Here is a 13,304-nt window from a genome sequence, read left to right on the forward strand (position 1 = left end):
CTACCCCAAATCTGCTTCTTTAAAAACCTACAGTTTGCTCAGCTTCCACTCCCTAGATTTGGACAGATCACAGAGCTCTGACCAAGTCCCAATACTGATTGTCTGGCAGGCAAGCTGGACAATACTGGCAGTAGTTAACACTTTGGCAGCCCCATCTCCTAACTTCTTCCCATCTGCCCAACTTCTAACAAGGAAAAACAGCAGCTTTCCAGACTATATGCAACTCTGGTGGTTGGCTGGCCAGAGCCACCTGTCACTCAGAAACCACCTGGGTCAAGAGCCTTTAAAAATGTGGAGTTGCTATAAGTGCTTGGCCCCTTGTTCTCTGACTATCCAAGAAGCTGCATTGCTTATGAGGGCTACCCTACCTCCATGAGTATATACTGCTCCTAGGCTGAGCTAATTTTCTAATACGTTTTCTTTATTTTCTTAAAGCACCTTTCTGCGTCTTCCCTTGTGCTCTCTTATTTTTAATAAATGCTCTTAAAATTTGCTGTTGGGGTTCTTGAGTGTGTTTGCACCAGATTGAAATGGATATTTCCTCTTCACATGGCTAGACCATTTGGCTTCACACTATGTGCGCTTCAGTAGGATTTGGCAGAGAAATGCCTTGGGCAAAGATGGGACGTGGGTGGAAGCTGGATGCTCTCTCTGCCTCTCTTCATAAGTATTTGCCTTGCAACCTCACATTTCACTTCTGCCTGGGGTTAGGGGAACACAGCGTTTTGCATTACTGGCCAACCTAGACTGGACAGTGTGACAGGAGAAAAGTAAAGCAATTTCCTTACAAGGGTGGCCAGATGCAAAGGAGAACAGGATCGTTGTATTTTTAACAACTGTGCAGAAGAGTGAATTTTGCCAGGTGCAGTTCATCATGCAGGGATCCTCCTTTGCCAGGCACTCAATGGAAGCTGCAATTTTTAGAGTTTTATCATTTTAATATTGTTTTCAGTCAATATGATATTCATTGTAAGCCACTTTGAGGACTTTATTTGGGCTGAAGATGCACAGTATTATTGTTGTTATATGCCTTCAAGTCAATTACTTATGGGAACCCCATGAATCTTTTGGGTATATTCATAGGGTTTTCATGGTAAGAGGTATTCAGAGGTGGTTTACCATTGCCTTCCTCTAAGCCTACGGCACCTGATATTCCCAGGCAGTCTCCCATCCAAGTACTAACCAGGCCTGACCCTGCTTAACTTCTGAGATCAGATGAGATCGGGCATGTTCAGGATAGTATGGCCGTAGTGCAGGATATAAACATGCAAAATAAATGAGTTCCTATATGAATAAGTCCTATTGAGCTCAGAGGGACTTGCATCCAAATAAACAAGCACAGGAATGCACCACACTGTATGTAAGGCCCATGATATGCATGGCTTTATAGATAAAAAGCAGCACATTTAAGATGAAAGGGCAAACAGGAAGCCAGTGGAGACCATGCACTACTGGAAATATATTCCTTTCAGCTTAACTCTGCCAATTATAAAGCTGTCTCAGAGAACATACCTTCCACAGAATTTACTTCTGCAAATTGCTGCATGCTGTAAAACATGGTTCACACACAAGGGCACTATCTCTATACTAACACTGGCATACTATAACCCTGTCTTTTCAGATGGGTATTGCAAAGGAAACGCAGTGCATTTTATTTGTAGTTGGCTGGTTGCAACTTACCTGCTATGTTTTTAGTGATTGTATTATATATTTGAAATTGTTTTAGTTGTACCTCACTCTGAAATGGCATTTGTACTGAAGTGCAGGAAAGAAATCTTTTAAATAAACAATATTGGCAACAGCTTTAGTGACTGCAACTAGAATTGGTATTGCTACTAACTGAAGGTATTCTAAGTCATTAGATATATATCAATAGCAGAATAAAATCTGGGAAGTAGCTTTTCTAAGCTACGCTTCTTATTACAGAACACAAATGAAAGGAAAAGCACCAAGCAAATCTGTAGAAGGATGGGAGTCTTTTTATCAATCATTGGAACATACAATTTCAAGATAACCTCTGACCCTCCACTTTAATTTCACTTCTATAACTTAAAAGGATTTGATTTAGGACAGCATTTTTATAAATTTGTGGAACACAGATGATATATAAAATTTATTCAATACTCCGACATTTAGAATAGCTGTTTTTTTTAATGTTAACTAGGAATGTGTGGTGTAGTGGTTAAGGTGTTGCTCTACGACCTGGGAGACCAGGGTCGAATCCCCACACAGCCATGAAGCCCACTGGGTGACCTTAGGCCAGTCACTGCCTCTCAGCCTCCTGAAAACCCTATTCATAGGGTCGCCATAAGTCGGAATCGACTTGAAGGCTGTACATTTATTTAGGGATGTGTTTATATATAATTGGTTATTTGTCTTTATTAATTATAAAGCTTTCTACATATTAGCATAGATATAAGGACTGAAAATAGCTCAATAACTAGAAAATAAGCATTTTTCTATGTATGCTGCTGTGCTTCTACTTTTTTCTATAACTATATTGCATCTATTTGTAATTTTTTTCTTAAAAATAAACATGGTAGGCTTTCATTAGCTGTATGTTGACTGGCTGTACTTTCTTCAAAGACACTTCACACACACACACTCACACTGCAAAAGTGCCCCTAAACTTCCCTTTCAGTTCAGAAGGTTTTTGTCCTGGCCATTGTACTGGAAGCTGACAGCTTTCGAGGTGAACTTTCTATTTCAATTCTTGTCCCCATGAGCTATCAGCCAGCTTGCCTTCAGAGAATAAAGGAGCTGGGAGCCTGGCCTTCCATTTTAATCTGTGATTGCAATTAAAGAAAAAATAGGAAGCTCAGTCTGTTTGGTAGCAAAGGGGGGGATGGGGGTAAACAAAGACACCTAGATCATCTCAGATTGTCTTTTTCTGAGACACAGTGTGCTCCAGGGCTAATGTAAAACCTTAACTCTGCAGGTGTCTGGGAAAGGCAATCACTGTGAAGCTACTGTCCCAAAGACATGTTCAGCTTGATTACCCAGCAGCAAACAGACCTGGAAGGCTTTATAGTATTTGCAACTGCTGCCAAATGTGACCCTCCTTTAGAAGGTGCAGGCTTTTATCTCCAGGATTCCATCTAGTTGAAAGCCCAGCAAAGCTACAATTGGGCAGCAACGCTATATGAAAAGTAATCTCTGTGGTACACAAGTCAGGCCTCCTGTCTGAGATAGCAGCATTATACAGATTTCATACTGACAACACGCATGAAGGATTTACTTTGATAAACGTGATGCTAAGTTGTTGTTTTTTTTAAAAAAAACTGCTACTGTATGCAAAACACATGATGGATCTATTTTTTTATTTAAAAAAACACTTTCACCTTCCAAATAACTCTGCACAAGACTTCACAGATGGAGAACTTGAAGGTGGAGGTTGATCCGTTTCATATTAGGAAGGAAAAAAAGAGAGAATAGAGGAACAGGGGAAGGGACAGAGGTTTATAAAATCAAACAAGTAATAACATGAAGAAAGTGATGAGATAGACCCTGTTCTCTCCTGCCCTTCTCTTTCAATACATTAGGACTCAGAGCCATCCAGTTAAATAACAGCAGTTATTTTGGAGAGGAATGGGAGGAAGCATTGTTTGCACGGCAGAATTCACTTCTGGAAATGACTACAGCTACCACAAGTGATGAACATTAGACCAGATTGGCCCTACTGGTTAGACAGCGTGAGGCAGCAGATTTGGGGTGTCATGAAAGAGCTTAAATAAATAAATAACTAAATTTATTACTGTTGTATTTTTACTGTCAGGAAGGGAGAGAGAGAGACACTTGTAGAATTTTCTGCCTCAGGTGCCAGAATAATTTGACCAGTCTTGGGCACTATGCAGTATGCATCATGACCCGGAGGGGAGGGGCACCACCAAAACCCAAGGAGGATAGTACCCAAAGTTGACCATGTTGTTCTGAAACCTGAGATGGAACATCCCACAAGCACCTCTCCCTGGGAGTAAAAATACAGCAACAACAGATTAAATCACTTACAGGTTGCTGCCCTTTCATGACACCAGAAATTAATTTTCTGAGGCAGCCTCCTCACTCTGTCTAATGGTAGGGCTGGCCCTGTTTTTTTAGAAATTTGGCTGTTTCTGGTTTTTAATTTTCATTGTTAAACTTTGTTAATTGGACTTCGTTAATTGTTCAATATATGAATAATTTAAATAAAAATATACTAATAATGTAAATAATGTAAATTTATTTTCTATTACTATTACTCTTATTATTATTATTACATTCCTATTCCAACTTTCCTTCAAGAATCTCAAAGTGGCGTACATAGTTCTCCTCCCTCTCCATTTTATCTTCACAACAACCGTGTGAGGTACGTTAGGCTGAGAGACAGGGACTAGCCCAAGGTCACCCAGCAAGCGTCATGGCTGAGTTGGGATTTGAACCATAGTCTCCCAGGTCTGAGTCCAACCCTCTAACCACTTTGCCACACTGACTTTCCTGTAAGTCACAAAACAAACCACACAACACTGTTTACATTTTTAAAGGGCTAGACAAAGGTATAGCCTTTCCCAACCTTTGGGTCCCCAGATGTTGTTGGACTACAACTCCCATCAGCCCTAGCCAGCATGGCCAATGGTCAGGGGTGATGGGAATTGTAGTCCAGCAACATCTGAAGATCCAAAGATTGGGAAAGGCTGGATGCCATAGGGGATAGGCTTGTCAGCTTCTATTAACCACAATCAATATTAATGAGTCTTTATATTTAGAGCCAATATACCTCTGATTACCAGATACTGTTTATGTTATTGTAAGCTGCACAAAGAACGTTTGTAATTGAGAGGCATATAAATATTGTTATAACTTCCACTCCTGTGCATTTTGCGTGCTAACCCCAGCACCTAACCCCAGGAACACCAACCCTCCCCACCAGCCTTTCCAAACTCCCCCTTCCCCTTATCCCAGACCAAGCCTCCCACCACTACAGGTTGCAAAGCCTCCTCTCCCACTTTAGACGTCCCACGAGGAGAAAGGAAGCAAAGTAGGGAGGCAGCCAGCCAAGCATCCACACAGGCATCCACCATGGCCTCGCAGCAGCATCTTGCTGCCTCACTCGTTTGCCTACTGCCTCACTCACCGCCACCACCATGCTCACTCACCACCGCCTTGCTCACCCACCCCAGTTGCCCCCCTGCCCATCACTCCCCACTTTACCTAGCCCACCTGTCACCAAGGATGGGTGTCATCATGCTGCGTGACAGCAGCGTAAGAAAAATATAGATGTGATACTGAAATATAATGAATACTGAGCTTGCTTCTCTCCATTGTACCCATGGGTATCTGACTCAGAATGGATGGAGACATAAAGCTGAATGAATGGGCCTTTGGTCAGCTCAGCAGGGGAATTCTTCTGTTCTTAACTTGTTCAGATTTTATTTATTTATTTAAAGCATTTTTACCCCACTCTTCAGCCAAAAGGAAAAAGGCTTCCCAAGCATCTTACAAAAATCAAAAATAAGGCAGACCGTACCCTCAGACTCAAATTTGAAAAGGCATGACACCCAAGGAAAAGGGGATTGGGATGGAGAAGGGGGAAAAACAGGATGTTGGTGATTGGCTCAGTTACCTGGATGGATGGGAACACACCTCTTCTGGATCTGTATTCCTCTTAAGGCTCAGGTTTGCACTATATCTAATGTTCTTCTGGGCTGGCATGTTCTTTGCTGGCCTCTTCCTTTCTTCTTTCTTCTCTTCTGCTTTTTCTCTGCTCCTTTTGCTTTCAGTTCATGAGCTCAAGCTTCTTTTATTTATTTTATTTTATTTATTTATTATTTGATTTATATCCCACCCTTCCTCCCAGCAGGAGCCCATGGTGTCTTTTCCACACGTCTCAGGACAAGATGGTTTCTTGGAAGCCCCTCTGGTGAAAACTGAGGAACAAGGCATTACTAGGGCCTGGGTGGTGAATAGAAAGAGCCCTGATTTGACTGCCAAATCATTTCATTAGATGAACCCCCTGCCCTTGAGCTCTACCATTTTTATAAAGAGGGAGAAAGACTACTTCTCTAGCCCATGCATCGTTGTGCAAACCTCTGTCTTGCCTCACCCCTCCAATGGCCACACTTCAGGAACATAGGAACACAGAGGAAGCTGCCTTATACTGAGCCAGGCCATTGGTCCATCTAGCCAAGTATTGTCTGCACTGGCTAGCAGTGGCTCTCCAGGGTTTCAGGCCAGAGTGTCTCCCAGCCCTACCTGGAGATGCCATCAGGGATTGAACCTGGGTTCTTCTGCATATAGGACAATATCATCCAAAATCAGACAGCACTTTTAAAAGTAATTATGAGCCCACGCACCAATACATAAGAAGAACCTTGCTGGATCAGACCAAATGTATATCTAGTCCAGCATTCTGTTCCCACAGTGACCAACCAGAAGCCTATACAAAGAGGACATAAGAGTATTAATTTTCTCCAGTTACTTCCCCAGGACAATGCAACAGCACAAAACAATAATACTAAAATAAAATAAAAAATAGACCTATCCCCTCCCTTGAGAAGGAACCACAGCTCAGTGGTGGAGCATAGGTTTTTCATGCAGAAGGTGCAGTTCCTGGCATCTCCAGTTAGAAGGATTCAATGCAATTGATAGGTAAGTGTTCTGCTTTATATCCTGGAAAGCAGTTGGGAAATGGGAACCTGTGTTGCTGGACTGCAACTCCCATCATCCCTGTCTATTGGCCAGGTTGGATGGAGCTGATGGGGGTTGGTGCCCAACAATGATTGGAGGCCACAGATTCCCCGCTGTTAGGGTTAGGTGGGCAAATAGACTGATCTAGTTTAAGACAGCTTCCTATATTTCTAATATACATGGTCACTACTGTCTTCTTTTGTAGTATTTTTATTGTGCAAAACCACTTATATTCCTTGTGTTGTATGTCTTTGCAAAAAAAAAAAACTCTTTATAACAAGAGGGACCCTGAGCTTCAGATTCTGTTATTCAATTGAATTTATTTACAGTTGTGAGAATCCAATCCTTTTAAGATCATAGTCCAATATGCTTTCTAGTAAACCACACTGGCTGGCAGCTACTATTAAAATAGAAATATTTTTAATGGACCTATATATTGAAGACAGAAACATTTTCACTCAGGTTCTTTATTTTTCTATTTCCATCTAGTCTATGTACATTACAGCTTCCCATCATATACCAGAGCCAATGATTCAGTGCTGCTGACAACTTTCACACAACAATTTGTGTCATTGCATACTGGAAGCACAAAGGTGCAATGCAATTCATTTTACTCCATCTCTTCTATGGATCACTATTCACCATAAAAACACATTGAAGAGCATCATTAGCCAAGGCCAGAAGGTGTGCATTGACGCTAGATTAGCAGACAGGTGTAATGGTGATGCTAGCTTAGTAATCAAGTTTCAGTCTTATGTGTAAGACATAAAGGGAATCTAATTCATCAGTGTCGCTGTGCCTTTTACAAAGTGTTAGTAGACAGTAGCATTTTCTATTTTCTGCTCTCAGAAAATATCTAAGCCAATATACTAGATATTAAAAAGATATATAATTAATTGTCTCATTTATTAATCACTTAGGTGAATCACTGAAACATCCTGAAGTGATTAACATTAAAATATCAGCCATAAAAGTTTTACACATATATTTTCTAGTCCAATGCAGATAAGGCTTAGGATACAAATCGCCACTTATTGGAAGAGGAAGGTCTTCAACAGGCAGTGAAAATATGGTGCCTGCCTGATATGTAATATGAGGGAACTCCAAAGGGTAGTGTGCTGCCACACTAAAGGTACAATTCCTACATCGGAGGGAATGGCTGTCCTGATAAGATGGTATCTGCAAGATGCCTTGTCTTGCAGAACACAGTGATTGATTGGGTAATTAGGGGTGAGACAATCTTTTAGGTATCTTGGTCTTGACCTATGTAAGACTTTGTACACTAATACCACCACCTTGAATTTAGATATAAAAGCAGGGGTGTACAGAACTAAGACTAGACTCACTCAAGAGTCTTGCACTAGCCAAAATTATTTATAAAAAAAAGATCTTCTTTGGACAGCAGCAGATAATATTGCCACCCTCACCATCATATTTGTCAACAAATATGGAACACTAAACTAAACAATGGCCCACAGACTGGAAGCATTCAATATATATCTCAATTCCAAAGAAAGGGGATCCCAGGGAATGCAGTAATTATCAAACTATTGCCTTAATATCCCATGCAAGTAAAGTAATGCTCAAGATTCTACAACAAAGGCTCTTACCATACATGGAGTGAGAAATGCCAGATGTCCAAGCTGGATTTAGAAAGGAAACAGGTACCAGAGATCATATTGCAAACATACATTGGATAATGGAATGCACCAAGGAATTTCAGAAGGAAATCACCCTGTGCTTTATAGATTACAGCAAAGCCTTCGATTGTGTAGATCATGAAAAACTATGGAATGCTTTAAAAGATGTGGGGGTGCCACAGCATCTGATTGTCCTGATGCACAACCTATACTCTGGACAAGAGGCTACTGCAAGGACAGAATATGGAGAAACCGATTGGTTACTTATCGGAAAGGGTGTGAGACAGGGGTGTATTTTATCACCCTATTTGTTTAATCTATATGCAGAGCATATCATATGGAAAGTGGGATTGGAACATGATGAAAGAGGTGTGAAAATTGGAGGGAGAAATATCAATCATTTAATATATGCAGATGATATCATACTCTTAGCAGAAACCAGTAATGATTTGAAATGAATGCTGATGAAAGTTAAAGAGGAAAGCACAAAAGCAGGACTACAGCTGAACGTCAAGAAGACTAAAGTAATGACAACAGAAGATTTATGTAACTTTAAAGTTGACAATGAGGACACTGAACTTGTCAAGGATTATCAATACCTCGGCACAGTCATTAACCAAAATGGAGACAATAGTCAAGAAATCAGAGGAAGGCTAGGACTGGGGAGGGCAACTATGAGAGAACTAGAAAAGGTTCTCAAATGCAAAGATGTATCACTGAACACTAAAGTCAGGATCATTCAGACCATGATATTCCCAATCTCTATGTATGGATGTGAAAGTTGGACAGTGAAAAAAGCGGATAAGAGAAAAATCTGAAATGTGGTGTTGGAGGAAAGCTTTGTGCATACCATGGACTGCGAAAAAGACAAATAATTGGGTGTTAGAACAAATTAAACCAGAACTATCACTAGAAGCTGAAATGATGAAACTGAGGTTATCATACTTCGGACTCATAATGAAAAGATGATTCACTAGAAAAAGACAATAATGCTGGGAAAAACAGAAGGGAGTAGAAAAAGAGGAAGAACAAAGAAGAGATGGATTGATTCCATAAAGGAAGCCACAGACCTGAACTTACAAGATCTGAACAGGGTGGTTCCTGACAGATGCTGTTGGAGGTTGCTGATTCATAGGGTCACCATAAGTCATAATCTACTTGAAGGCACATAACAACAACACCATCATATTTCAGAACTGCTTTTGGCTCTACCCTCTGTTTCAAAAGCAATTGGACACACTGTAGGGAGAGGAACGTTTGTTAGAAAAAAAAAGATCTAAAGCCTGCTTAGGCTTTCAGAACTAGTTTTATGGCTCTTTCTATCCTGGTCAAAGACTACATATCAGGGCATGTATAATCTTACTTCATTACAGGGGTTACTACTGGGGTAGATGGAACGTGTAATGTGCATCTGTGGGGAGACAAAGTGGCCCTTAAATAAAATAAAATAATTAAGCCATTTCAAACTTTTTCAGAAGTGTAACTGCTTTAATCTTAAAATAAAATATTAATTATTAATCTAATGGCTTGATATTAAACAACCTTAGGATAGATATGCTGCTAACACACTTTGCATCATTTCAAAGCATGAAGTTATGAAGATATGGAAGGGCCACTGAAAGAGAGAAAAGACCTCTTATTGATTCATGTAAATAATTGGACATAAATTATTACATGATTTAATATTATTTAAAAATAATGTATACCTGCAGATATGTTGAGACTCGCCAAGAAGGAACACAGTTGCAAGAGATCAGGACCATGGTCAGCTCCCTATGGAATAAGCATCAAAGGCGGAATGCAAGCCAACTTCAAGCAGATGGTTAGGCCAGTAGTTCTAGGAGCAAGAGGCTGACTGCCTAACCGCCCCTAGGTGAGTGGTTTATCCAAGCAATAGCTGGAGTATCCAGAGGAACCATGACTGATTTAATGAGCCATCTGCAGTTTCACTATAACGTTCTGTGAGCAAGAATGGCTATTAGATACTTGAGACCATCACTCACATGGCAAAATGAGAGCAACCCCTGCAGCCCTGCTGTCAGCACAACCACAGAGGCTGCCAGGGTTTCAGCATGCCAGCGGGGCACACTGCTATACTGATCCCTGGCATGGGCTCCCCATAGCTGTGAGGACTGCCGTTTAAATTTCCTGCAATGTCTTGTAATTAGAGACACTATGCTGTGGGGCATCTTGGAAAATTAAATTGGTGACCCAAACCCAGCTGCCTGGCACTGATTGCAGCACTTGTGCTGCCTGGCACTGCCAGACCATTGTTAAGTAAACCCACCAGGATCTACTGGCATAGGAGCAACCCAACCGGAGGACACTACACAGAGGGGCTCCTCAAAGCTCACTCAGCTCTGAAGATCCAAGAGGGAATGAGGACTTGAAGTGGCAATGAGTAGGACAGCAAGGATGATGAAGGGGCTGGAGATAAAGCCCTATGAGGAGAGACTGAAAGAACTGGGGATGTTTGGCCTTGAGAAGAGAAGACTGAGGGGAGATATGATAGCACTCTTCAAGTACATGAAAGGTTGTCATACAGAGGAGGGCCAGCATCACTTCTTGATCAGCCCAGAGTGCAGGACACAGAATAATGGGCTCAAGTTACAGGAAACCAGATTTCAAATGAATATCAGGAAAAACTTCCAAACGGTTAGAGCAGTACAGCAATGGAACCAATTTGGGAGGTGATGGGCTCTCCAACGCTGGAGACATTCAAGAGGCAGCTGGACAGCCACATGTCAGGTATGCTTTAATTTGGATTCCTGTGTCAAGAAGGGGGTTGGAGTGGATGGCTTTATAGGCCCCTTCCAACTCTATTATTCTATGATTCTATGATCATGTCCACCACTAATGAAATAAGTGAGAAAATATCTCTGAGCAGCTGCTGAATGCAAGAATCAGATTTCCAAGAACAACTTTCTTTTTCTCTCTCTTTTTAAAGAGTTTATCAGTCACCTTTTTAGTGAAAATTGTTTCAAGGCTGCAAACAGAAAGATTATACAGTATATACATACAAATACACACCGAAACATCAAAAAACATACTTTATGGCCTGGAGGAAAAGGCTTCTCTTTATTCAGAGTGAATCATTTGTCATAAGACTTGTCTTGGTGATCTTCACATCCTGATAGTTTTGCACCACTGATTGATTTTCAATACATTAGAAATCCATGCCTTGTTCACTGTGGGAGCATCTATCAGCAGGCCAGTACATCATAAAGCAACAACAACAAGAACTCAAAGACATATTGGCCAAGCCATTTCACTGGTTACCTCCAAACAGCTTGTCAAGACTTTTCTATTTAAGTAAGCCTCCTGGTCTTGGTGTTGTGGATTTTAAAATCAACTACTGTTGATCTTTGTACTATTGATTGGTTTAAGCATTTCATTGTTTTGTTGTTTTTAAGAAGTTGTGTTTTCTCTTCAGTAAGGTTTTATAAAGGTAACTAGTACTCTTTAAATAATAGGAGTTGATAATAGTGTGTCTTTGTAGCTCATATTAAAAATATAGTATACGTAGACTAGATAAACTAAAAAATTGGCTACTTGCCTTAAGATGCACCCCCTCCAGCCACTGGCCTAGTCCAGGGCCCACAGACCTTTTTGGGCCTATGGGCACATTTGCAAACTAGAGAAACTGTTGTGGGCACAACACACTCACACTGCAACCTATTCTGCTGGCTAATTTCAGCAGGTGAAGAGACCTATAGATGACAGGGAAGGCCTCTGCAGGTGCAGGTGTGTCCTCTAGTGCCATATTTGCAACCGTTGGCTTAACTGTCTGTTGTCACAGAGACCTTTTAAAAAAAAAAGTGCTGAAGGGAAAGGACCAGTTAAGAAAATGTTGACAATCAATGCAACTTCATACAAAGCATAAGGTTGGTTGAATGGTGCTTCACACAGATCCTAGGGAAAGAGATGTATGATGACGGTATTGATTTGAAATAACTAGCTGAACATGGCTAATTGATTATTAGATACTTGAATATGTTCTTTCTAAATAAGGAGAGCGTGATATTTTTCAAACATGAACAGCTTTGCTCAAATAGCACCTTTGTCTCTTCTAGAATGCTTTACAGCTCAATCCTTTTTATGTTCACTCAAAAGTAAGTTACTGTGTTCAGTTGGCTTACCTTCCATGTCATTCTGCCCAAGATTATGCAAGATTGCTGCCTTACTGTAGAATCCTACCCTGCATACTCCCACAGGGAAGAACCAAAGGCAGATGGACTGCCTCATCCAGTGCCCTGGATGCAAATGAAGGTGGTAAGGTGCTTTTCATTCCTTCTTCCTTTTGTTTTTTGTTTTTTCTTTTTTCTTACTTGGAAACACTGGGAGGAAAATAAACTACACCAACTCCAGGGGTGACACGGTTTATCCCCCATCTCAGAGACATGCTGGGGGAACAGGTGGATCCTGCAAAAGAACAGCCTCTCTCATAACATCCCCAGCACACACCCTTCTATCCTTCTCTAACATTGAGGCTCTAATGTCAGAGAGGAACCAGCTGCAGAACTTTCCACAGCTAGAAGAAACAACATCAAATCAGTCTCTCCAAGGGCATACCCCCTCTCCACCCTAGGACGCTTCCCAGGGACTGCATCCTATGGCCTCTGGGATGCCTCCTGGGGACCATAGGACAGCAGAGTTAGTCTTTCAGAGACTAGCATTGCTTACCTGGACTCTATGGTTACCAAATTCACCACATCCCTTTCAGATAGCCACAAATCAATACAATCACATATTTATGTCACCTGAACCATTTGGTGTAACAATGCTTATAGTGCAGGTTCTGATGGTTTTGTGTACCTAGAGTTGCTTATAAATAAACACTAATGGGCTAGGACCCATTAGTCATGGCTTACTTAAATCCAATGATTTCAATAGGTCTTTTCTAAACCTAAATCTGGATCCAACCCTATGTTTGTCTTTCAGTACACTTGTCTCCAAAGAGATTTGAACATAAGCATGAAAAAAATGTCAGAAATCATTTCT

The 13,304-nt window shown here is 41.0% G+C and overlaps 1 non-coding gene across 1 annotated transcript; it reads right to left on the reverse strand.

Annotated features, from left to right (window-relative positions):
* Positions 1-1,134: 1,134 nt before the first annotated feature.
* Positions 1,135-1,253, reverse strand: LOC133375941 (5S ribosomal RNA). The gene has a single exon (XR_009760352.1). It is a non-coding gene; the product is annotated as a 5S ribosomal RNA (ribosomal RNA).
* Positions 1,254-13,304: the final 12,051 nt, after the last annotated feature.

This window comes from Rhineura floridana, chromosome 1 (assembly GCF_030035675.1).
Source record: "Rhineura floridana isolate rRhiFlo1 chromosome 1, rRhiFlo1.hap2, whole genome shotgun sequence".
Lineage (NCBI taxonomy): Eukaryota > Metazoa > Chordata > Lepidosauria > Squamata > Rhineuridae > Rhineura > Rhineura floridana.